The sequence below is a fragment of the Lepidochelys kempii genome, chromosome 1 (genome assembly GCF_965140265.1).
Source record: "Lepidochelys kempii isolate rLepKem1 chromosome 1, rLepKem1.hap2, whole genome shotgun sequence".
Classification (NCBI taxonomy): domain Eukaryota; kingdom Metazoa; phylum Chordata; order Testudines; family Cheloniidae; genus Lepidochelys; species Lepidochelys kempii.
In genome coordinates, this window is record NC_133256.1 from 72,038,893 (window position 1) to 72,064,836 (window position 25,944).

At 41.6% G+C, this 25,944-nt stretch overlaps 1 protein-coding gene across 14 annotated transcripts in view; it reads right to left on the reverse strand.

Moving 5' to 3' along the window:
• Positions 1 to 25,944, reverse strand: part of PCDH9 (protocadherin 9) — an 894,725-nt gene that overhangs the window by 218,274 nt on the left and 650,507 nt on the right. The window lies entirely within an intron of this gene.

The window sequence follows — 25,944 nt, forward strand, 5'->3', positions numbered from 1 at the left end:
TAACTCCTCAAATGCTGACAAGTTGAGGAGGACTTGAAATGCATCATTTCTTCAGATACAAACTGATTCTCACTTAAGGGGAATGAAAAATTCTAGCTATACGTGTAGTCTTTACAGCAATAACAGCACGGACTTTTGAGGAAATAACGTATCAGCACAAGGAATAATCTACTGAATGAACATTTTCTTTTGGCCACAATTTCACATTCTGGAGACAATAAGAAACTTTATAATCATATATATGTATACTAGATCTGGTCAAAAATTTTCTGTCCATTTTTTTAAACATAAAATTGGGGTTTTGACTAAACAAAATGTTACAGAAAGAATACCTGCTTCCTGATGAAAATTTTGTCTTAGAGAACAAAAAACACCTGAAAATCAAAATCTTTTCAGCCAAAAACTGAAAATTTTGATTTTGAAAAATGCAGTGCCTCATGTCCCTATTCTGCTCTATGGGCTGGGCTCCCATGAGGCACTGCAACAGCTCAGCAGGAGGGGAGACTATGGTACATCATGGGAGATGTAGTCCAGCCAGGGAACTTGGCCAATAGAAAGAACTGGGGCATGAGGCATCCAAATTACAACTCCCACAAGGCACCACAGCAGCTCAAAATTTTTGAATCAAAAGCTTTCAGCTGAAAGGTTTTAGCTTTAAGTCAAAATTGAAGTAAAAAGAAAAACAATCCATTTTCCAATGAGCTCTATTCATAGAATCATAGAAATGAAGGGCTTCAAGGGACTTCAGAAGGTCATCTAGTGCACACCCCCATGCTGAGGTAGGACCAAATATACCTAGAAGATCTCTGAGAGGTGTCTGTCTTCTTAAAAACCTGCAGTGATGAGGATTCCACAACCTCCCTTGGTAACCTTTTTCAGTGCTTAACTATCCTTATAGTTAGGAAAAAAACTTGAATATATAACCTAAATCTCCCTTGCTGATTATAATGTTTACTTAAAGAGAAAAGCTTAAATACCAAAATGAAAAGAAGACAAGGCTCTTGTGTGCTGAGGATTCTGATCTGATTTAATCAGATTGGATTTAATCAGATCAAGAAAGAAGATAGTTATTTACATAATAAAAAAATTGCAGGAGGAAAATGTGTCATAGACTCACACTTTAAGACCATCATGAGCATCTAGTCTGACCTCCGGCATATTGCATGCCACTGAAGCTTATACACCCTCTCCTGAATAGGCCCATAACCTCTGGCTGGCTTAGTGATGTCCTCAAATTTTGATGGAAAGACTTTGAGTTACAGAGAATCCACCATTTACTCTAGTTCAAATCAGCAAATGACCTGTGCCCCTCTCACCAAATCTTGGAAAACTAGTCAGACATCAAGACATTACTTCAAAGGAGTCATGTTTTTTGTCTACTTCGGCTTAATCAAAATTCAGGGGCCTGGCTGAGGCCCTCCAAAATCAAATCTTCACTGCTTCATTCTATGACTCCTTAAATCCTCCTAACCCAAACAGTTTGATTTAAAATCAGTCTAGATTCAGCAAAGCAAACACTTTGCTTCTTCTCTCCTATTTTATATAGTAAAACTTTAGTGGCAAATGTCTGCAATATGATAGATGATATATAGTATTACAGTTACAAGAACAAAGACATAAACCAGAAAGGCAAGCCTGCACCAATCAATACTACAAGGTGAACAGACAGATTTATTCTTTCACTATAGAGAGTTGTTATACCACAAATACATGACAGTAAGAAGGGCAGCCTCTTTTCCAAATAAATAGTTTCTATCTTTTTTCAAAAGTGGCCACGGATTTTAGTCGTTTCAGCTTTTGGGAGCCGAATCTGAGACACCATTTCAGACCTAAGGTTGCCAAGACTCCAGGATTGTCCTGGAGTCTCCAGGAACTAAAGATTAATCTTTAATTAAAGATTATGTCATGTGATGAAACCTACAGGAATACATCCAACCAAATTGGCAACCCTATTCAGACTAAAAACTGAGGCACCCACATTCTCCCTTCTTTCCAGAAGCCTCAGAATTGGGCCAGAAGGGGAAAGAAATTCTTGAGGTCTTTAAGGATTGCACCCATACCCTCTCTTTGTGGACACTAAATTTCTCCATGGGCTTGAGGAGGCGAGCTTCTTGGCTGATGGCTTGGGTGGAAGATGCATCATAAGCCTATTGGCTCTTGCACACCCAAAGGAAATCTTATAAGGCCTTCCCTCTGCCCAGAGTGACGTGAAAAAAATCTCTTCCACCACCACCCTGAGATAAGAATAGAAGCAGGTTTTGGGGCCTTGTGATAAGCACTGTGTCAATCACCTTTTGGGGCTGGAAATTAGTTTTTCCCCTTACTTGGTGTGGGCACTGTGGGGTTCATTTGCCTTCCTCTCAGCAACTTGTGGACCTGGTTGGGTAGGGTAGGTTGCAAAATTTATTCTGTCACCACTTTCAAGTGCTCACTGCAGGTATTCATTCCTTGGGGGGCCCCTAGAAGTGGGTTTAGGGGAAGGCATTTCCTAAAGAAGGCAGGGGATGGTGTCCTAATGTCTGCAAGGAGACAACCTCATCTCTACTCAGTTGGATCATACAGGATTTGAACAAAAATGGACAAGTTTATATATAATCTCTGTCTTCTCTTTGGGAATTATTTTCCCTGGTTCCTCAAAGGAGCATTTGATTAAAAAAAAACCCTTTAAAATATTATTTTACAATATTAGCTGTCAGCTAATTGTCACTTGCAAGGGAAGTGTCTCTTTCCCATCTTTAATTCAGATGAGGCTTAGGGACTTGATGGCCCCATTTATGTAAATAGAAAAATACCTATTAATACTGCGAGAAATAAAGATATGTTTTACAGGCACTGGTCCCCTGTTCAACAACCTTTCAGACTCTCCATTATTTTTAAGGTTTCAGACGAACAGCCGTGTTAGTCTGTATTCGCAAAAAGAAAAGGAGTACTTGTGGCACCTTAGAGACTAACCAATTTATTTGAGCATAAACTTTTGTGAGCTACAGCTCACTTCATCGGATGCATACTGTGGAAACTGCAGAAGACACTATATACACAGAGACCATGAAACAATACCTCCTCCCACCCCACTCTCCTGCTGGTAATAACTTATCTAAAGTGATCACTCTCCTTACAATGTGTATGATAATCAAGGTGGGCCATTTCCAGCACAAATCCAGATTTTCTCACCCACCCACCCCCAAAACACACACACACAAACTCACTCTCCTGCTGGTAATAGCTTATCCAAAGTGACCACTCTCCTTACAATGTGTATGAAAATCAAGGTGGGCCATTTCCAGCACAAATCCAGGTTTTCTCACCCCCCACCCCAAAACACACACACACAAACTCACTCTCCTGCTGGTAATAGCTTATCCAAAGTGACCACTCTCCCCACAATGTGCACGATAATCAAGGTGGGTCATTTCCAGCACAAATCCAGGTCTTCTCACCCCCCCACCCCAACACACAAACTCACTCTCCTGCTGGTAATAGCTCATCCGAACTGACCACTCTCCTTACAATGTGTATGATAATCAAGGTGGGCCATTTCCAGCATAAATCCAAGTTTAACCAGAACGTCTGGGGGGGGCGGGAGTAGGAAAAAACAAGGGGGAAGTGCATAATGACTTCGCCACTCCCAGTCTCTATTTAAGCCTAAATTAATAGTATCCAATTTGCAAATGAATTCCAATTCAGCAGTTTCTCGCTGGAGTCTGGATTTGAAGTTTTTTTGTTGTAAGATAGCGACCTTCATATCTGTAATTGCGTGACCAGAGAGATTGAAGTGTTCTCCGACTGGTTTATGAATGTTATAATTCTTGACATCTGATTTGTGTCCATTTATTCTTTTACGTAGAGACTGTCCAGTTTGACCAATGTACATGGCAGAGGGGCATTGCTGGCACATGATGGCATATATCACATTGGTGGATGTGCAGGTGAACGAGCCTCTGATAGTGTGGCTGATGTTATTAGGCCCTGTGATGGTGTCCCCTGAATAGATATGTGGGCACAGTTGGCAACGGGCTTTGTTGCAAGGATAAGTTCCTGGGTTAGTGGTTCTGTTGTGTGGTTTGTGGTTGTTGGTGAGTATTTGCTTCAGGTTGGGGGGCTGTCTGTAGGCAAGGACTGGCCTGTCTCCAAGATTTGTGAGAGTGTTGGGTCATCCTTCAGGATAGGTTGTAGATCCTTAATAATGCATTGGAGGGGTTTTAGTTGGGGGCTGAAGGTGACGGCTAGTGGCGTTCTGTTATTTTCTTTGTTAGGCCTGTCCTGTAGTAGGTGACTTCTGGGAACTCTTCTGGCTCTATCAATCTGTTTCTTCACTTCCGCAGGTGGGTATTGTAGTTGTAAGAATGCTTGATAGAGATCTTGTAGGTGTCTGTCTCTGTCTGAGGGGTTGGAGCAAATGCGGTTGTTTCGCAGAGCTTGGCTGTAGACGATGGATCGTGTGGTGTGGTCAGGGTGAAAGCTGGAGGCATGTAGGTAGGAATAGCGGTCAGTAGGTTTCTGGTATAGGGTGGTGTTTATGTGACCATTGTTTATTAGCACTGTAGTGTCCAGGAAGTGGATTTTTAAACTATAGGTGGCCTCTTTCTTCGAACAATATGAACAAAATGAAGGCTCAGTGCTGATGTACCAATACTTTAATTACAGTTAGTTTGAAAAAACCAATTAATTGTACATCAGAGGGGAGGGCGCAGGGAGAGAGAATCAAAAGATCTTGGCAAAACTTATTCAGTTTTTTGTTACAAATAATCCTTTTGTAAAGAAAATGTGTTTCATTTTGTTTTTCATCATCATTATGTTTGTGGTTGTTGTTGAAAACTGGAATTTTCTGAGCAAAATGAAGATTTTCCATTAGATTTCATGTTATTAAAGAAAAAATTGTTAAATTTTTTTTTAAAGAATTTTGACTGCTTCTATAGAAGAATGTATTAATCAGAATACTGATTAATGGCTGAAGTGCAATTTTAAAACATTTTTGTATTAAATCCTCTATATAATATCCTAATGGCAAAGTATTTTGTAATAAAGGTAGTGTGAAAAAAAATTAAAATGTATCAAAGTCTTTTAACTTTACCTACTTTTAGCCTTGGAACAAGTATATCATTGGGAATAAGATCTAGAAATCAACAAACTTACTTATTTCCATAAATCAGTGTATATCCTAAAGCGTGCTATAAAAATCAGATTCAAACTAAAATATTTTATGTTTATTTTGGCATTTTATTTATTCTATATACAGATCTTCTCTTTTCCCAGTCTTTGGCCTGACAATGAATAAATTGTATGCTTTATCCAGTTAAATACCATACATCTTGATCTCAACATGGATTTAGTTGGATCATAGTCCCAAGAGGTTTACACTCCGGGGAAAGTATGAAATGCTGCCTTCAGAAGTACATCACTAATCACTTTGTATAGACCTGTGTGAAACCTCTCTGACTTTTAGAAGAGGTCTTGCCTTTTGGCCCAGCACTGTTGTATAGCCTCAAAGGGAGATAATGTTTTTTTTTCTTTTCTCATTTGTTTTCTGCATACTTATTTGCATGCCAAGGGTGTCCTTTAGTTCTTACAAAGGACAACCTTACATCACTGAAGAAAAACCAATGCTGCTACACTCTGAACTGAGTTTTCCACCTTTGAACCACTTGTGCCTCACATTCTTGGCATGTTGCTGGTATTAGACTCAGGTGGTGATAAGGCATTGAGTTCAGGGGATGATAAAGAACTGAGTCTGACACACAAAGGATAAACGAGAATTGCTGATAGAAAGCTGTTCTACTTTTACATTCATTGTGAGGGGAGGTGGGTGTATTTCCATCTCCCTGTCAGGTACCTGAAAACAACAGACCTTATCCCTGCTTAATCTCAATGGGTTACCTTCATAAGCTCTTGAAAAGTTATATATGGAAGCCTAGAATAAGCCGATTAGCAATTGTTGTTTGCAATCGGACATCAGCAAAGTACATAATAAGACTGAAATATCACCAAGAATATAGAATGAAGAGGGAGAACAGACATAGTGCTGTCACTTCAAGATTTGGCAGACATAAGGGTCACACAAAACTCAAATTGCTCATCCACACACACAACCCCTTCCATGCAGACAGCCATCTTAGCTTCTCTCTCCTTGAAGAGGGCACCTCTGCTACCACTACTTAAGCAGCAAAAGCTCCATTTTTAAAAAAAGCATTGCCCACTGTAGCGGGGTGGTAACCCCGCTCCTGCCAGAAGGGGATAAAGCAGCCCTGGAGAGGGCTGCAGTGAGGAAAGCTGGACTAACTGGGAAAGCAGCCACAGCTGTAGCCAGTGCAATTAGGGCCCAGCTGACCCTTATCAGAGGGTGGTGGGCCAGAAGGACTCAGATTCTCTCTCTGGCTCTAGAGAGGGAAGGACCTGGCTGCCTGGGAAGCTGAGAAGGGTATCTAGGGTGGAGCAGTGCTGGGGAAGGGCAAAGGGAGCTCCAGTCTAGCAAAACCCCAGGCTGCAGACTGAGTTAAGGGCCCACAAAGGGTACTGGGGCAGCCCTGAGATAGCCAGAGGCAGCAGGTCCAAACTCCCCCTTGCCAATGATGAGTGGCCTTTACAGACTGCAGTCAGCCCCAGTGAGCGGGGGGCTAGATAGTCACTGGCAGTAGCTGGTGAGGTGGGGATAGGGGGTTGGGGATTCCCCTGAATGGGGAGACCCAGATTGTGCATTGCTCTGGTGGGCAGAACCCCTGGGTAAAGGGCACTGGGGTCTGGGAGGGACACGGGGTGAGGGGGGGGAGTAGTGGCAGGTGAGACATCAGAGGGCGCTCTGGGGCTGGAAAGAGCTAATTCCCTGGACAACCAGCAGGAGGTGCTGTGCTGGTGAGTTGCTGCCTGCCACACCCATACGCATTTATTCCTCTAAACTCAAATTTTGACCTTCAGGGATTATGAAACAATAATTGATCAGTCAGTTATGTTTGATCAGGATAAATGTTTTTATGATGACAGATTCATTTAAATGCCAGCTATATGCCAACTTGCTAGATCTGAGCATTTTTTATTTTTACTACAAAAAGAAAAGGAGTACTTGTGGCAGCTTAGAGACTAACCAATTTATTTGAGCGTGAGCTACAGCTCACTTCATCGGATGCATACCGTGGAAACTGCAGCAGACTTTATATATACACAGAGAATATGAAACAATACCTCCTCCCACCCCACTGTCCTGCTGGTAATAGCTTATCTAAAGTGATCATCAGGTTGGGCCATTTCCAGCACAAATCCAGGTTTTCTCACCCTCCACCCCCCCACACAAATTCACTCTCCTGCTGGTGATAGCCCATCCAAAGTGACAACTCTTTACACAATGTGCATGATAATCAAGTTGGGCTATTTCCTGCACAAATCCAGGTTTTCTCACATCCCCCCCCACCCCCATACACACACAAACTCACCCACCAGCAGGGTGAGTTTGTGTGTGTATGGGGGTGGGGGGGGATGTGAGAACCTGGATTTGTGCAGGAAATAGCCCAACTTGATTATCATGCACATTGTGTAAAGAGTTGTCACTTTGGATGGGCTATCACCAGCAGGAGAGTGAATTTGTGTGGGGGGGTGGAGGGTGAGAAAACCTGGATTTGTGCTGGAAATGGCCCAACCTGATGATCACTTTAGATAAGCTATTACCAGCAGGACAGTGGGGTGGGAGGAGGTATTGTTTCATATTCTCTGTGTATATATAAAGTCTGCTGCAGTTTCCACGGTATGCATCCGATGAAGTGAACTGTAGCTCACGAAAGCTCATGCTCAAATAAATTGGTTAGTCTCTAAGGTGCCACAAGTACTCCTTTTCTTTTTGCGAATACAGACTAACACGGCTGTTACTCTGAAACCTATTTTTACTACAGTAATGCAAATTTATTAATGTATTATGAAATATCTGCCAAATTTTTGTATCAAATTGGTGGTTTTTCCAAATCCTTCCTCAATACTGAAACCTGTGCAGCAACAGTTTGGTTTTTCAGTTTCTTTTCTTTTTTAATCTAACATGACAGAGAAACCAGTACAGAGCAAACTACAAAGCCTAATATCTTCTGAATAGAGTTTTAGCTGGCCTTGTATCTTCTGTAATGGCCTATTGAATCTTGATAGGCCATTTGTCAGTCCTAAACAACAGTGAAGATTGAGAGAGTGCAGAAAGACAGAGGGACTTGATTAAAAGTAACACAAAATAGCATGTAAGCAAGCTAAAGTGCTGTATAGTTATCCTCTGAGATTACACAACCATTTGACTTAATTTTTCTGACAGTTCAGTATAATATCACATTAGACAGATTGTCCTTGGCTATCATTTGTTTGTTCCCACTTTTTGTCCAGAGGCATCTTCTGGACACCATCACACTTCAGACAAAGCAAATAAACTAGAAACTATTGGAAATACAGGTTATGATACAAGCAGGGTTGTCCTTATGATTTGTGGGTCCTGTAGATGCTGACATGGGAAAAAGTGGGGAGATGTATCTGTTTAATGGTTTCTCACTTCAATCCTATTCCCAGATGTGGACTGTGTATTTTTTTCCAAATACACTGACCATAATGGTTGCATTACTTGTGGGTGGTTAAGTTCAGCACACACAACTTGCCCCACAGATAATGCTGATATTTTCCAGTGATATCTGAAACTACAGTGTTTGAATATGCTTTGTTTTCAGTAAGCTTATTTTTTTGTATACAGTAACTCCACATTACTGGAACATCTTTAAAACTATGATAACTTTTCAGATTGACTTGTAACGTCTCCATAATATGGGTTGGGTTTATAATAATAATAAATTACAGTTCTTATACAAGCTGTTCATCAAAAGATAAGCTATTTATTAAGGAAATATCACTATCTTCATTTTACAGGTGTAGAAACTGAGGCAAGGAGCAGTGAAATGTCTTGTCCAATGACACACAAGTCAGTGGTAGAGATGGAAATAGAACTCAGGTGACTCAACTGTCAGCCCAGCAGTGAGGTATTCACCCTGCCTCCCTTGTACTTTCTGAATTTTAGCAGATTTGAAGCTAAAGAGTCAGAAAGTGAACGTAGAAATTGTTGTACAGGAAGCAGGGCTAGATGAAGCAGTTCAGATAAACAAGAAATACAAACTAAAGCTGTGTTGAGGCTCATAAAAGCTCATATCCCCTTCTTCCCTTCCCACAGCCCACTTACAATATTTCTGCGCCTCTTGAACACATTCTAATTTCTGACAATAGGTTGTTACTGTCCCTCCTCTGGGGAAGCTCAGCCTTTTGATCCTGATAATTTAATGACTGGATCTGTTTGCTGCTTCCTTCCTAGTCATGGTGGTTGTGAGGGGTCTGAGAATGAGGCAATATCCAATGAAGAAAAAGTAGGAACTACTCCACTGAGGCCTGTAAAGAGTAGAACTAGAACCTTGGAGTGGATCCAATAAGAAGCCAATTTAGGATGGAGAAGGCTCCTCCCCTTTTTGTATTTTCTGTGTGCAAGGACTGCAGCATCCCACACCTGAAGAAGGAAACTAATGGACTGCAGTGTAAGCCACAACATCAAATTATCTCAAGAATCCACCTTTACGGGTTTTTTTAAGTACTGACAGCCAGTTCCCTCAGACTGGTGGTTGTTAATCTGATTCCTTTACCTTCCTTATCCCCTTAGAAGGGCAACATCTACCAATTAGTTAGCAATACTCTAAATCTGAAAGCAAACATACCAGTACCTCAAAGAATCTATAACACTATCTCCATAGGATGAAAAGGAAATCCTGCTGCTTAATTTAAATCAATTTTAACTATTATAGGAGGTGGCACAAGACCTAAGACCTGTTTAAGCTCTGCAGGTGTATTCATGCTTTACGATTTCAAGGTAAAAAGAAGCTGTTGTAATGAGGATGCTGGCCAAACCCTTAGTATGATATTGATTACATACAAAGTAATCTTGCACATCACAAGAACAAAAAACATATATGTCCTTTTCTACCCAGTTCTGCACAATTATGTAACTCCCCCCCAATGTGAGTCTGAACAAAAACTGGATACAAAAGGTGCCGGATGGCAGCTCACTGTAGAGGCAAATCCCTCAAACTTCTGATACAGAAGTGTAGCTTTGCATTCCCTGAAAGCATAGGTGCTGCCTATTTGGCCCCATCCAGTTCTTCATACGCTAACATGGTCACACAATATTTATTAATCAAGGTCAATCCTATTTAGCTTTTAATGTCAAAACTTTCCCTGCATTTTGAAAGTTCTCTATAAAAATTAATAAATCAATTGCATAAGAAATATAGACTATATGAGCCCTGTCAATACTGCTAAAGGAATCTAATCTCAAGCATCCAGCTATTGTCCCTTTAACTGAAATGTACTGTGGCACCTATAATGTATTAATTCTAGGAAGGACTTCAGCATCTGAAATATCAGTATTTGATATTTCAGCCCACTTTTGACTTTGGTTTGTTATAGGATGAAGCAAGAATTTATTAATTAAAATACAGAAAATTGCAATCTATCTCTGTCTGAGGTTTCCCAACTGTAAAACGGGGATAAAATACCTTCTTTTCTTACCCAATTTTCGTTCTCTACTTAGACCACAAAATCTTTATGGCAGAAACTCTCTCAATCTCTATTTATACAACACCTATCAAAATGGAGCTGCAATTTCAAATAAGGCTGTCAGTGCCACTGGAATACAAATATAAATAATAAATAGGTATTTGTTTTTGCTTTCCTCCCACATGCTATAATTATACATTAACATATTTGTAAGCAGTGAATTACAACACATGAAAAATAAACTCTATGAAATTATATCCCAATCCTCTGATGTGGGAGATGTAGCATTCTTGTATTTCCCCTGCCCCTACATTGGCCATGCATGAAACAGAACAACAAGTAGAGAACTACAGCAACAATGCAATATAGTTCCTTGAAAAGAAGCATAAGCTGTCTGCTGTAGTTGATATGCATGGCATAGATGTCCTTATTCCTACCCAGGATCATCAAACCCATCCAGGTACTGTAGGATACTTAAAAGGATTCCTTCTAAATTTGAAGAGAATCACTTCAGGCTCTGAAAATATTAGCACATTCAAATAATTTAGATGGCTTTGTTTGTAGAATACTTTCAAGGTAAAAAAGTGCTAAAAGATCTTACATACTAAACAAGCACTAAAATATAATACAATCGTGCAAATATTTATATATGTCAACATTTAGATCACTACATCGTGCGGGTATTTCTGCAACTCAGGGAAGATACTGCATGGAACAGGCATGGTCAATATGCTATTTTAAAAGACTAACAACTTATTTCAAAATCAAATTTCTTTAAGTAAAATAAAGCATATTGGGCTACATATAGCCCAAGCCTGATATTTTTAAAACACAGGTGCTTTCTATTTTTTTAGCTCAAAACAGTACCTCAATATTACATAAGGGCTGAAATACTCTTTCATATTCAGACACTCAGAGGTGGGTGACTTTTTTTTTATGAAAATTTCATTAAAAATACCTCATTGGGGCTAAAATGATTGTTCTTAGCATGAATAGTAATTTTTCTTAAATTGGTAGTGAATGATAATAAGCGGAGTTGTGTAGAAGTTCCATTAGACCCTTAGTGATGAGATCAACACCACATGGCAATAATAAATATCCCCCAGATTTAGCTTTTCATATGTTTTATATGATCATCTTACCAGTCGCTAGTATCTGAACATAGTCTCAGCCATGCTTGATTGGGGCATGGTGTGTAATCTATTCAAATGAGTGGGACATTGTGATGATAGTGAAGACAACACACAGGAAATGTTCTCACACCATTTTGTCTGTGTAATTTAATGAAAGTTATTCAATATTCAATATCTCCTGACTCTTGGTGTGTTAGAATGGATAGCAACATTACAGTGCCTTATAAAGTGGGCTCTGAACCCCGAACGGGCTGCTAGATATTACCACAATTGAAACAAGTAACAATTCAATGGCAAAAAAGCCTACATTAACGTGGTGGTATGTTGCAAATGCAACCTTAACTCTGCTTCTTTCAGCAATGTCCTGATACATCCCATTCACACATAGCTTTACTCTGCCAACCCCACTATTGCCAAAGTGTACAAGTACTTCGCCAACTTTTACAACTCATTCACTCTCACCCACAGGATTCTATCTAACACAAAGGACAGAAAAGAAAATGGGGGAGGGGGGGAAGTTTCCAGCCAACTCAGGTTCGCAGGGCTCGAGCTGTGGGGCTGTTTCATTGCTGTGTTGATGCACAGGCTCAGACTGGAGCCAGAGCACTGGAACCCTCCCACCTCTTGTAGTCCTAGAGCTCAGGCTCCAGTCCCCATCCCACCGCTGCCTCCTAGCTCCCACCCTGCCCCACCGCTTCCTGCCCCCACTCCACCCCTTCCCCAATATCCCCATCCCCACCCCTCCCCATCTCATTCCAACCTCTCCCCTGATCATGCCCCGTTCCCACTTCACCTCTTGCACACTATGGAACAGCTGAGGGCGGTAGGTGCTGGGAGGAAGGGGGAGGTGCTGATCAGCGGGGCCGCCGGCAGCTGGGAGGTGCTGGGGGGGAGAGGAAGGAAGCAAGCTGCCAGTGGGTGCTCAGCACCCACCATTTTTTCCCTGTGGGTGCTCCAGCCCTGAAGCACCTATGAAGTCGGTGCCTATAGCACCCCCTCACTAAGTGAACTAAAGCAAGTCAGGGTCCTGATTTTTACTGACAGGCATACAGTAACTCACTTTGGGATCCCGGTAGCTCAACTTCCTCTTTCCTTTGAAAAAACGTGGTGCTCAGTTTTTCAGCATTAATTCAGTTGGCCAGTTTGATTCTCAAATCAATTTAATTGTTGATCGAAACCAATCCTCATGTTCTCCTTATTAAACATAGAAGGAGAAAACTAGTCATTTGAATGTATCTGTCTTTTGCCTCTGCACTCCATTTAGCTGCAGGCAGTGCGGTGAAACTGAACTAGCCGGCGAAGGTTCAGTCACAGCACTGTTGCACTGAGTGTAGCATACATTAGCGCTGACAGAGCCTACGGTGCATCTATGAATATTGCCAGTGTCATCTGTTTTCAGAGTTATTGAAATGCATCACAAATTTAAAAATGGCTTTTTGTGAGGAGTGACAAAAAATATAGTTATTAACACCTAGTATCATTTTTCTTTGTTTTTGATTGCAAAAACAGATGCTTGAATATTGTTTTCCATTCTTTTTTGTGGCACAATATTTTCCTCCCACCACTCCTATAGGCCAGCTGTTTTAAAACACACTTCTGGCTGAAAAGCATCTGCAAGAAAGATCATCCATTAGTAGACCAAGCTGGCAAGTCAACAGTCACTAACTAAAGTCAGACTGCCAGTTCAGAAAGGATTATACTTGGTTACCCACTATACCCCGAGACTGAGAAGACTACCTCTGAACCATTGACCTTTTCATGCTTGAACTAGGTAAGTAGCTAAAAACAGGGAAATGCCCCCTCCACCGAAACACTACTCTTTAGAGCACTGGTTCTCCAAGCCAGTCCGCTGCTTATTCAGGGAACGCCCCTGGCGCGCCGGACCAGTTTGTTTACCTGCCGCATCCACAGGTTCAGCCGATCGCGACTCCTACTGGCTGCGGTTCGCCGCTTCAGGCCAATGGGGGCTGTGGGAAGAGTGGCTAGCACGTCCCGTGCCGCTTCCTGCACTGGCCTGGAGCAGCGAACCGGGAGCCGCGATCTGCTGAACCTGCGGACGCGGCAGGTAAACAAACCGGCCTGGCCCGCCAGGGGCTTTCCCTGAACAAGCAGAGGACGGGTTTTGAGAACCACTGCTTTAGAGCATAACAAACTGGAAAATGGGATCTTCTGTATTCTGTTATGACAAGAATATTTAATAGGCTGCATGGAGGGTACTTTAAAACCTTTTAGCTAGACTGCAAATACATGGTGAAATCTTAGCTTGTTGAAATCAAAGATAGAACTCCCATTGACTTCAATGAGACTACAATTTCACTTGTGATACATACACAAAAAATGTCTACTTAATTTTAAAGTAGACATGTACAATGCTATTTGCTTCATTGAATCTACACAAATATTGAAGTTAGTATTTACCTGTTTGGATAAAATGACATAAACCAGCATTACCAGTTCAAACCTTCTGAGGCTTACAATAACCCAACTGAGTTTTGTCTTCCTATATAATTATTCAAATTTGCAAATTATGTCCGTTGTACTGTTTTTTGCACAATTCAGTATTTTGTAGCAGGCCATAGAAAGTAGATTCTTCAGTTCTTCGAAGAAGAGCTAGTGAAGGGGCAAAGGAAAATCGAAGCAGATTTTTCCTTCTTTTATCTCCAATTTTAGTAACTTTGTTCTTGATCTCCCACTGAGTTCTCTGGGAGTGGTGACTGCCTCGGGACTACTGTAGAAAGGAAAGATGGTCCAATGGTTAGGACGCTAGCCTGGAAATCTGCGTTCAAGTCCCTTTTCTGTCACAGACATCCTGTCTGACCTTGGGAAAGTCACCTAGGCTCAGATTTTTAAAGGTATTTAGTCACCTAAAGATTCAGGTAGGCAGACTTTCAAAAGATCCCAGGCATCTTTCTCCTCCATGCCTTAGTTTCCCATCTGTAAAGTGTGCACAATAGTACTTCCCTACCGGACCATGTTGTGGAGATAAATATATTAAAGATTGTGAGGCACTCAAACACTACAATAATGAGCACCATATAAATAATTTGGTTAGACAATAAGGGCCGCAATTGTGCCATCCTTAGTCACAATGAGTAATACTATACTAATGAAGTAGTCCTACTGAAATCAGTGGAGCTACTTGTGGCATAAGGTATGACAACTTGAAAAAGGATTCCATAATCAGCCTGCAAATTTTGTTTTAGTGGCTAGCATTAGTTTCCATTAGAATGTGTAGTGTCCAGGTTGTTGTTGTTTGGAGTGGGGGGATGGTGCAATTATTATAATTCTTTCACAATGAATTGGCATGCTCTACATGTGTATTTTATTTTATTTACTAGTGTAAAAATCCCATTTGCAAACCACTGAAGAGTTCATCTCATTAATCCTTCAGGAAGAGTTTCTGTCAGGTATTTTAACTATCGGCTCCAAGCTACTCAATGGATTCAAAAAGAAAATATTAGTTGGATCACTAATTAAATAGCCTGAGTTTTGTTTTTAAGGGCTTTTGGGGGTGGGGGGAGAGGAAATGGTATTTTTCTTGTTAACCTTGCCTGGCATTGACTGGTGACTTTAGAAATCTTGTTACAGGATAAATATTTTACTTGCAATTGGCTGTTTACTTAAGCTTTAGATGTCCTGAACATCGTCCTTTGAGAACATGCCTTCAATTCGCCCTTTAATCACAGTTGTATTAGCTGCTGTCAATAGCCAGCAGCTTTCATGAATGTTTAATTCAGAGATGACTGTTCTTTACTGTATGTATATTTTAGGTCATCAGTTCTCAAACAATGGGTCGGAACCCCAAAATGGGTCATGATCACATTTTAATGGGGTGGTGAGGGCTGACTTAAGACTTGCTGGGGTCCAGGGCCGAAGTCCGAGGGCTTCAGACCTGAGCTCCGCTGCTCAGGTTACAGGCTGCCTTCCTGGAGCTGAAGTCCGTGGGCTTCAGCTTTGGCCCCCACCACCTGGAGCGGTGGGGCTAGGGCAAGCTCAGACTTCGGTCCCCCCTTCCGGGTTTGTGTAGTAATTTTTGTTGTCAGAAGGGGGTTGCAGTGCAACAAAGTTTAAGAAGCCCTGCTTTAGGTGAATTGTGGACAAATCAACAAGTACACACCCCAAAAGCTACTGGATACCAGTGATAAGGCAGTCACTGCATCATGTTAAGTTTCTCTTTTACAGGGTAGCAGAGGCTCATATTTCACTTCTGGTCTGTGATGGAGTTAGTCAGTTAGCTGCCCTGAACACATTTGACTAATTTAGGAATGGATTTTGGGTAGCATCTTATGATGCAAGCAGTCCCATTGACATCAGTGGAACTATTCATGGAGTTAGGTAGTATTCAGCATGAATAAGGATATTAGAATGTGACAATCTTTTAATGACAGGTTTCAGAGTAACAGCCGTGTTAGTCTGTATTCGCAAAAAGAAAAGGAGTACTTGTGGCACCTTAGAGACTAACCAATTTATTTGAGCATAAGCTTTCGTGAGCTACAGCTCACTTCATCGGACGAAGTGGATATTACTATATCATAAATATCTTTTAATGGATATTACTATATCATACTCTTAATAGCTACTGATACATTTTTGATATGGCAGCAAAAAACCTAATTGAAAACTATAAGATACAATGGACTAAACCACTTCAGAAAGGTTTCCATCAGTAGAGCTGATGTGAGTAATTTGAACTATATTCTATATCTAATTCCACATACATAAACCTAAGGCGAGAGAAAGATGGGGAAAAGAGGGAGCATACACAGTGTCACATAGTAAATTCATTAGTGCAGGTGTAACCCACACACCTTCTGGGTGTGGTGTTTTGTCCCATCTAGTGGTACCAAGACCACTTAGAGAGATTAATGAGTCTGCTCTTCAGCATTAGCTCACAGCCATATGGCTTTTAGATCATCTAGTAGAGGCTCCTGTACTAAGCTCCAGAGATCCCAGGTTCAATCCTGCCTGCTGATGACCAGGGTCTGTCAGTGTTACACAGGGCTAGTGCATTTTTTTTTCTGTCAAGGTCCAAATTTCTTGGTCAAGGTATAGTCAAAGTCCAGACTCCAAGTGACTTCATTGACCTTGCTTTTGCTAATATAGACATATAGTCCTGTGTACGGATAATTTACTGGGGGTAAGAGCACCAACCAAAACAAAGCACTACATTGCACACACTATTTTCCCCCTGGGGAGAAGATGAGCAAAAGAATGAACTATATGCAACAGACATTAGTCACATCACTACTGCAAGGCACTCAGATACCAGTGTGATGAGGGCAGAATAAGAACCTGAATAAAAAAGGAATAGAATTGAATCTGTCCATGGCTCATCCCGTTATTGTGAAGCAATTCTGGTGGTGGTCAAATTGCTGAGTAAGCTGGGTAATTCAGGATCAGCCCATATCTCATTGCAAGGAAGACACTTAATTATTTTGCAATTTTAAAAGGTCAGATAATTTAAATTAAATATAAATAATTTGCAGGACATGACACACAGCAACTAAAATGTACCAAAAAAAATCAATGTGCCACTGAGTTGGTTCTGATTGGAATTAATCAATCAGACTATCACATAAAGCCTGACAGTGTGTGCCTCTCCTTAATGAAAAAGAAAGCCCAGAGCATGTAGAAACCACAGTGTTTAATACCATTTCTCATCCTTGCATTTTCAACTGTAATAAGAAACTCAATGTCAAACTATCTGGCCAAAGCCCAGCAACCCACTACCTTTCCCACAAATGAGAGCGAGAAGAAATAGACTACTCTTTAAACTTCTAGTCTTTCTATCTTAAACCACAGTGCTACTGCAAATAGAACGCACTATGCCTCTTTCTTACTTTTTAAGGTTACCAGTTATTCCCTTACTAGATATACATACTGTAAAGATTAACCTATAAGAGATTGGAACAGTTATTTTAATTAAAATAAATGAGTGTTTTAGTCTGGATAGCTTTGATCATTGTCATGTTAAGTAACTGAATACCAATGAAGTCTTCGAACAGCAAGCTCTGCAGGGATTTGTGCAGCATACAATGTCCAACTAGACTAAAAATCCAGGCTAAGGCTTTTGTTTCTTTATTCAGTTTCATCTTAAAGGTAAATGTTATCCAGTGTAGTTTTACATTAAACAGCATCAGTACCTGTTAAGTCTTTTATAGTGAATTGCTACTGTCAAAGGGCTAATCTTCTTTCCTTTTCATCATTCTTCTGCCTGACAAAAGATGCAGATAGGCTTTATATGGGATACAAGCAATGAAATGAGTTGGTTACTCATACTCATTAGAGTCATTCTGCTTGTCTAGGTGAGAGACAAAGGTTCACTTAAGTAAAGCTTTCCATCCTAATGTCACATGAACAGACAATGCAAATGTTTTACCTGAGCTTTTCATTAATTTAGCTCACTTACCTCTCCTCCTTCAAAGAGAGAACGAAAGGAGACAGCAGCAAACAATAGTATAAATTTGCATACATATTAATGTCCCACAACTGTGAGTACTTGTCTCTTAAAGATGCTGATATTTTCATAGCAAACATCTTCAGATCAGAGGGCAAGCTGTTTGTAGTTTCCCTCCCCAAGAAAACTTAAACTGTGTGTGTGGTCTATTTGATTTAAAGAAAGCAAAAATGTGACGGGAGGACTTCTTATCAAATAAGGGCACTAGCTTAAAGAAGGAGCTTTTATGGTAATCCAGAGCCTATCATTCTTCATGATGCCTCTAGTTTTAGCAAGAGTCAGAGGTAAGAGTGACTTGTGATGAGCAGGAGATACTAGGCTTACAGCAGGGTATACAAAAGACAATTAAACCTTCTCACTAGCAATTAGAAACAATACATCCCTTAGCTCTTCTACTAATTAAAACCAATTAGAACTCAACCTTGCTCACATAAAGAGAACATAGATCATCAGATGAAGTTGACCAGACCCATCAAATCACAGAGTGACATCTTGACATTGTGATTATCATCTTTACATCACTCCAGGTCCAGTAGTATTGGCGCAATGCTGCAAAATGCCATGCAATGTCACAACATTGCACCACAGTGACTCTGTGTGTCTCAGCAGCTACATTTGATGCAATGAGCATGGTGTAAATTCAATTATTTCAGAGGAGCTACAGAAAGGATGGCTCTTGCCCAATAACTCCTTTCTCTCCCCCTCTACCACCAAAATCCTACTTCTCATTGCTTTGAACATATGGGGAAGGAAAGGAGATTTCTCTGTTTTTTGCTCCTTCCCTCACACCAGCTGATCTGAGGAGACTGTTGGCTGAGAACCCACTGAGCTGACTCACATACGTTTTCATTTCAAGAAATGGAACTATGTTGAAATGTGTAGATGACTTACTGATTTTAACATAGTGTCCAAAAAAAAAGTTATAGTAATGTTAAAGACTCACTCCCTCACCTTTACCCTCATCTTCTCCTCCACCCTGCTTTCTGTAATTCCATATTGCTCACTTATGTTTAATTTTATATCACAGCAGGAATTATTCTGTTCTATAATTGCCAGAAAAAATACTTTCCAAAGTCTTCAGAATAAATTAATAGAGGCAAACTTTAAGGGCTAGAATCTCAGCTGTTGTAAACTGGCACAGGTCTATTAACTTCAGCGGAAATGTTAAGATTTCCTGAAGATATGGCCCTATACTATTCAGTGGAAGACCCTAATAGAGGATTTAAGCACAAAGCAAAATTCAGTTTATACTGACGAATAATAATACTAAATTAGCTCAATGTACCATTTGCAATTTGGTTATACACACTGGGATTACTCAGTTAGTGTTAACCAGTATACCTCCACTGTCTTCAGTGGATCTGTGGCAGTTTAGAGCAGCTACGTATTTGATGCATTGAATCAACCATGCATTTAAATCTAAGCACATGATTAAGTGCTTTGCTGAATTGGGGCCATACTGTCAAAATGCCCTTCCCCCTTGCAGCCTTATAGGTCAGGACAGGGCTTTGACTAGATCAATAGGTGAAAGAAAACTCATGGTGCCTTTACACATTGTGCACAACCCCGCTCGGGCCCCTAGCTTGCCTGTGGGCTTGAGGATGGGGGGTTCTGTAGCTGATTTGCACCCTTCTGTCCACACTTAAGCCTACTGGCTCTCATGCACCCACCCCCTGCCCAGGATGTATTTCCTCCCTTGTGATTAGAATAGGATCAATGTTTGCTTTGGGCATCATGGGGATAGGAAGAAGTTTATCTTCACTGCCTAATTGACCTGGTTTCAATTTTTAATTTCTCTCATATATAATTTGCCTTCCTCTCATCACCCCACAGACCCAGTGGGTAGGTTAGATTGTAAAATCTGTCTTGTCACAAACTGGCAGATGCCCAGCACAGCTGCTTATTCAGCAGCGGGACTGGTTCCCTGATAAAATAGAATTAGAAGCAGATTAGGAGATGCCATTTCCTAAAGAAGGTGGGGAATGGGGTTGGGGCTCAATCATGGTACTGTGAGGAAAACCTCCTACCTTTCCCCTTACCCCTCTGACTAGGGGAGGGTGATAGTGTCCCAACAACAACAGTGCTAGTGTAGGCCTGAGACCGCATCAATCCCCTCCAACCTCCACCCCCATATTAAACTAGGCTTGGGTGAAACTCAGAGAGTTCACCACTAACATTGGAAAAAAAGAATGACCTGCTGCTGATAAAGCACCCCCACCTCAGGAATGTCCTTAATGAGAATTATAACCACCAAGGTTGTAAAGATGCTGGGAAATTAGGGACCCCTCTGCACGAACATGACATGCAGAGGCATCACCAGGAACCCCCAAATGAATGAATCCTGACTGGCCATCAGGTGAAAATTGTCTGTATATTGGGAGTGGTGAGAATAAGAGATTTGCTTGGTATATGTATTCTGTGTGTTGCTAATAAATGGATGTTTAGAGCACAACCACGTAAGGCTCTTTTGCTGGGAAAAGATTCTGCAGACCTGTAGAGCCCTGAGCCTCAAGGGAAAGGGTGGGTACTTCGACTCCCTCAGGGAACTGATGGGTAGGATCCCCTGGGGGAATAAAATGAGGGGGAAAGGAGTCCAGGAGAGCTGGCTGTATTTCAAAGAATCCCTATTGAGGTTACAGGGACAAACCATCCCGATGTGTCAAAAGAATAGTAAATATGGCAGGCGACCAGCTTGGCTTAACAGTGAAATCCTTGCGGATCTTAAACATAAAAAAGAAGCTTACAAGAAGTGGAAGATTGAACAAATGACCAAGGAAGAGTATAAAAATGTTGCTTGGGCATGTAGGAATGAAATCAGAAGGGCCAAATCGCACCTGGAGCTGCAGCTAGCAAGATATGTTAAAAGGAACAAGAAGGGTTTCTTCAGGTACGTTGGCAACAAGAAGAAAGTCAAGGAAAGTGTGGACCCCTTACTGAACGAGGGAGGCAACCTAGTGACAGAGGATGTGGAAAAAGCTAATGTACTCAATGCTTGTTTTGCCTCTGTCTTCACGAACAAGCTCAGCTCCCAGACTGCTGTGCTGGGCAACACAGTGTGGGGAGTAGGTGGCCAGCCCTCTGTGGAGAAAGAAGTTGTTAGGGACTATTTAGAAAAGCTGGACGTGCACAAGTCAATGGGGCCGGATGCTTTGCATCCGAGAGTGCTAAAGGAGTTGGCGGCTGTGATTGCAGAGCCATTGGCCATTATCTTTGAAAACTCATGGCGATCGGGGGAAGTCCCGGACGACTGGAAAAAGGCTAATGTAGTGCCCATTTTTAAAAAAGGGAAGAAGGAGGATCCTGGGAACTACAGGCCAGTCAGCCTCACCTCAGTCACTGGAAAAATCATGGAGCAGGTCCTAAAGGAATCGATCCTGAAGCACTTACATGAGAGGAAAGTGATCAAGAACAGTCAGCATGGATTTACCAAGGGAAGGTCATGCCTGACTAATCTAATCGCCTTCTATGATGAGATTACTGGTTCTGTGGATGAAGGGAAAGCAGTGGATGTATTGTTTCTTGACTTTAGCAAACTTTTGACATGGTCTCCCACAGTATTCTTGTCAGCAAGTTAAAGAAGTATGGGCTGGATGAATGCACTATAAGGTGGGTAGAAAGCTGGCTAGATTGTCAGGCTGAACGGGTAGTGATCAATGGCTCCATGTCTAGTTGGCAGCCGGTATCAAGTGGAGTGCCCCAACGGTCTGTTCTGGGGCCGGTTTTGTTCAATATCTTCATAAATGATCTGGAGGATGGTGTGGATTACACCCTCAGCCAGTTTGCAGACGACACTAAACTGGGAGGAGAGGTAGATACGCAGGAGGGTAAGGATAGGATACAGAGGGATCTAGACAAATTGGAGGATTGGGCCAAAAGAAATCTGATGAGGTTCAACAAGGACAAGTGCAGAGTTCTGCACTTAGGATGGAAGAATATAATGCATCGCTACAGGCTAGGGACCGAATGGCTAGGCAGCAGTTCTGCAGAAAAGGACCTAGGGGTTACAGTGGACGAGAAGCTGGATATGAGTCAACAGTGTGCCCTTGTTGCCAAGAAAGCCAATGGCATTTTGGGATGTATATGTAGGGGCATTGCCAACAGATCGAGCGACATGATCGTTCCCCTCTATTCGACACTGGTGAGGCCTCATCTGGAGTACTGTGTCCAGTTTTGGGCCCCACACCACAAGAAGGATGTGGAAAAATTGGAAAATGTCCAGCGGAGGGCAACAAAAATTATTAGGGGACTGGAACACATGACTTATGAGGAGAGGCTGAGGGAACTGGGGATGTTTAGTCTACGGCAGAGAAGAATGAGGGGGGATTTGATAGCAGCTTTCAACTACCTGAAAGGGGGTTCCAAAGAGGATGGCTCTAGACTGTTCTCAGTGGTAGCAGATGACAGAACAAGGAGTAATGGTCTCAAGTTGCAGTGGGGGAGATTTAGGTTGGATATTAGGAAAAACTTTTTCACTAGGAGGGTGGTGAAACACTGGAATGCGTTACCTAGGGAGGTGGTGGAATCTCCTTCCTTAGACGTTTTTAAGGTCAAACTTCACAAAGCCCTGGCTGGGATGATTTAATTGGGGATCGGTCCTGCTTTGAGCAGGGGGTTGGACTAGATGACCTCCTGAGGTCCCTTCCAACCGTGATATTCTATGATTCTATGAAATTGATTGGATCACACTTTGAGTCCTTGGTAGTGTATAGGTGGGGTGTCCTAAATTGACCAAGTCACACTTTGGAAAACCCCCTACCTTTCCCCTTACCTCTCAGACTATGGGATGGTGATAGTGTCCCAGCAACAGTGCTACAAACAGGTTAATGGTGTGGGGGTCGGGAGCAGCCCTCCACTAGCTAATACAAATGACAAAGGAAGGGTGACCTGCATTGGACAAGTGATTGCTGGATACTTCTCAGATATGTTACTTAATACAGTTGTAGACCTAATAAATTGCATTTCTGGTGGCTTGCCCTTCTTCCTGCCCGAGACACTGTTCTATGCGGTCAAAAATTCTTCATTATAGGCCTGATCCTAAAAGGTACTGACAGCTCTCAACTCCTCTTGAAGCCCCATCTCCTCACAAAAATTTGACCACCCCAAAAAAATCACTTCTACTCCTCTCCCTCCCTACCCCCCATATCATTCATTTAGATAATTTAAGAGCAAATGGAACATGAAAACCATGCTGCAATCTCCAGCTCCTTGAACCAACAGACAGCAACAGGAAGAAGAATAAAAATATGCCACAAGGCCCACCACAATACTAAAAAATATTTGGTAGATTAGGGTACAGCACATGACATGGTAGTGCTGGCTTTGCAAATTTAATAATATCAGCTGAAAATTAAATTTGACCTGAACCACACATCAAACTGTCAGTTTCATTCATCCAAATTAAATATAACTTGAGCTGCCTGAACAATATAATCAGCAAATTAGTTATTCGGCATTTCTCACATGGTAACTAAAGTTTAAAGTTCTCTGAAAACTCTTGAGGCTAATCTTATATGAGATACCACTGAGGACACAATTAAAAGTTTATGTACACTTACACTGTTGATTGTCAAACAAACAAAAAATGCCTATGCAAACTTTAAACTTTGACTACTTTTGTTTCTCTCTAAGAGCAATTAATACCTATTCCCAGAGGAGCAACTGGACTGGAAGGAGGAAAGAAACCCAGGACTCCCTTTGGGGAGATAGTAACTGTAGCATGCATTAAATATGCAAAAGGCCATTCGGTATGATTAAATAATATATACTGTCTATGACACAGAATTAATAAGTGACATATATTAAGTGTGCATATATTAAGTAACAGGCTCAGCTGCAGAACCTGCTTCAGATAAAAATCTTCCATGTATCCAAACATAAGATTCTCTTTGAGAATAGAAAAGAGTAGGTTTTATATGCCAAAATACATAGTGGTAAGTTTAAATTCTGCTCTCAGGAAAAAACAAAACAAAACAGGGGGCTTGTAGTGACAATGTCACTAGTCAATGGGATCTATGTGCTCATAACCAAAGATAGAATTTGGCATTGGATACAACAATTTTCCAGACTTAATTGCGGAAGTGCTGCCTGTTATGCCAGATATAGGGGGCAAAATACTCTAACACTACCCTACCTGGCACAAAGTCCTACCAAGTTTCTGTATTCCAATAACTATCAAGGTCTAACATGATGTATTCACTTGGAACCAGTAGCAAAGGGATTAATTATAAAATAATAATAACAGCAATAATAACAACAAGGCTAAACTTAATAATGAAATTCTGCAATGAAGCATTGACAAGAGGTCTATGAACTTTTAAAACATAAGTTATTTTCCTCTGGGAGAAAAAAGTAATAATTAAAGTGTTTTCAAAACTAATTTTAAAAAGATATTTTATTGTTCTGGGAACTGGTTGTCTTTCCTGCGAAGCCTTTGAATTACTATATTCTCCTGCTGTCCCTGACCAGAGACAGTCCAAAGCAAATATGTTTGGATCCATATGCAGCTGACACCACCCCACCACCTCAATGGCCAGGGGCTGTTGGTCGGACTGACAGTCAAGAAACACACAGTCCGGAAGGGAGGGAGAAGTTGGGCACACATGCTTGGTGAGGCAGGAGCTGTGCTGCCTCCCATTGTCCAGGCTCAGGGGGCAGTGGGCAGGCAGACTGGCCCTCATGCCACTCTCCCTGCTAGAGGTTTACTCCTTCACTGAGCTTTGCAAAGGAATCACAAACTTCAGACCACCTCCCTGGGTGGGGACAGACTTTTGGTACTCACAGGCTGAAGTAAGGGGGTCAGGACTCTCTCACCCAGGTGAAGAGTGCTGGGCATGTGTGGATGTGAGGAAGCATTCTGAGGCATGGCAAAAAAAATCAAATGAGAAACAACTGCCACAGCCTGGGGAGAATTCTGATCTCCCATGTTTAAGAAAGATGAATTCAAACTGAAACAGGTGTAGAGATGGGCTACTAGGATGATCCGAGGAATGGAAAACCTACCTTATGAGAGGAGACTCAAAGAGTTTGGCTTGTTTAGCCTAACCAAAAGAATCCTGAGGGCAGATATGATTGCTCTCTATATATACACATCAGAGGCATATGTACAAGGGAGGGAGAGGAGTTATTTAAGTTAAGCACCAATGTGGACACAAGACCAAACGGCTATCAAAAAAATTAGGCTTGAAATCAGGCGAAGGTTTCTAGCCATCAGAAGAGTCAAATTCTGCAGCAGCCTTCCAAGGAGAGCAGTGGGAGCAAAATGCCTAACTGGTTTCAAGACTGAGATTGATAAGTTTATTGAGGCAGTGGTATGATAGGACTGCCTAAGATTGTAGGTGGATCATTGGCAACTGCCAGTTGCAAAAAATCCCCAAAGGCTGGAGACAGAACACTAGATGGAGAACATTGATTTACTAAGGGAATTCTTTCTCAGAATTCTTGCCTGGCAGATCTTGCCCACATGCTCAGGGTCTAATGGATCACCATATTTGGGATCAGCAGGGAATTTTCCCACAGGTCAGATTGGCAGAGATCCTGGGGGGAGGGTTCTTTTTCCTCTGCAGCATGGGGCACGAGTCACTTGCAGGTTTAAACTGCGTAAGTTTTGAATTCTCTGTAACTTGAAGTCTTTAAACCATGATTTGAGGACTTCAGTAATTTATCCAGAGATTAGGGGTCTATTTCAGGAGTGGGTGAAGTTCTGTGGCCTGCTATGTTCTGAAGATCAGACTAGATGATCACAATGGTCCTTTCTGATCTTAAAGTCTATGAGTCTCCACTGATGGAGACAGGCTGACCAGAACCAGGATCCCA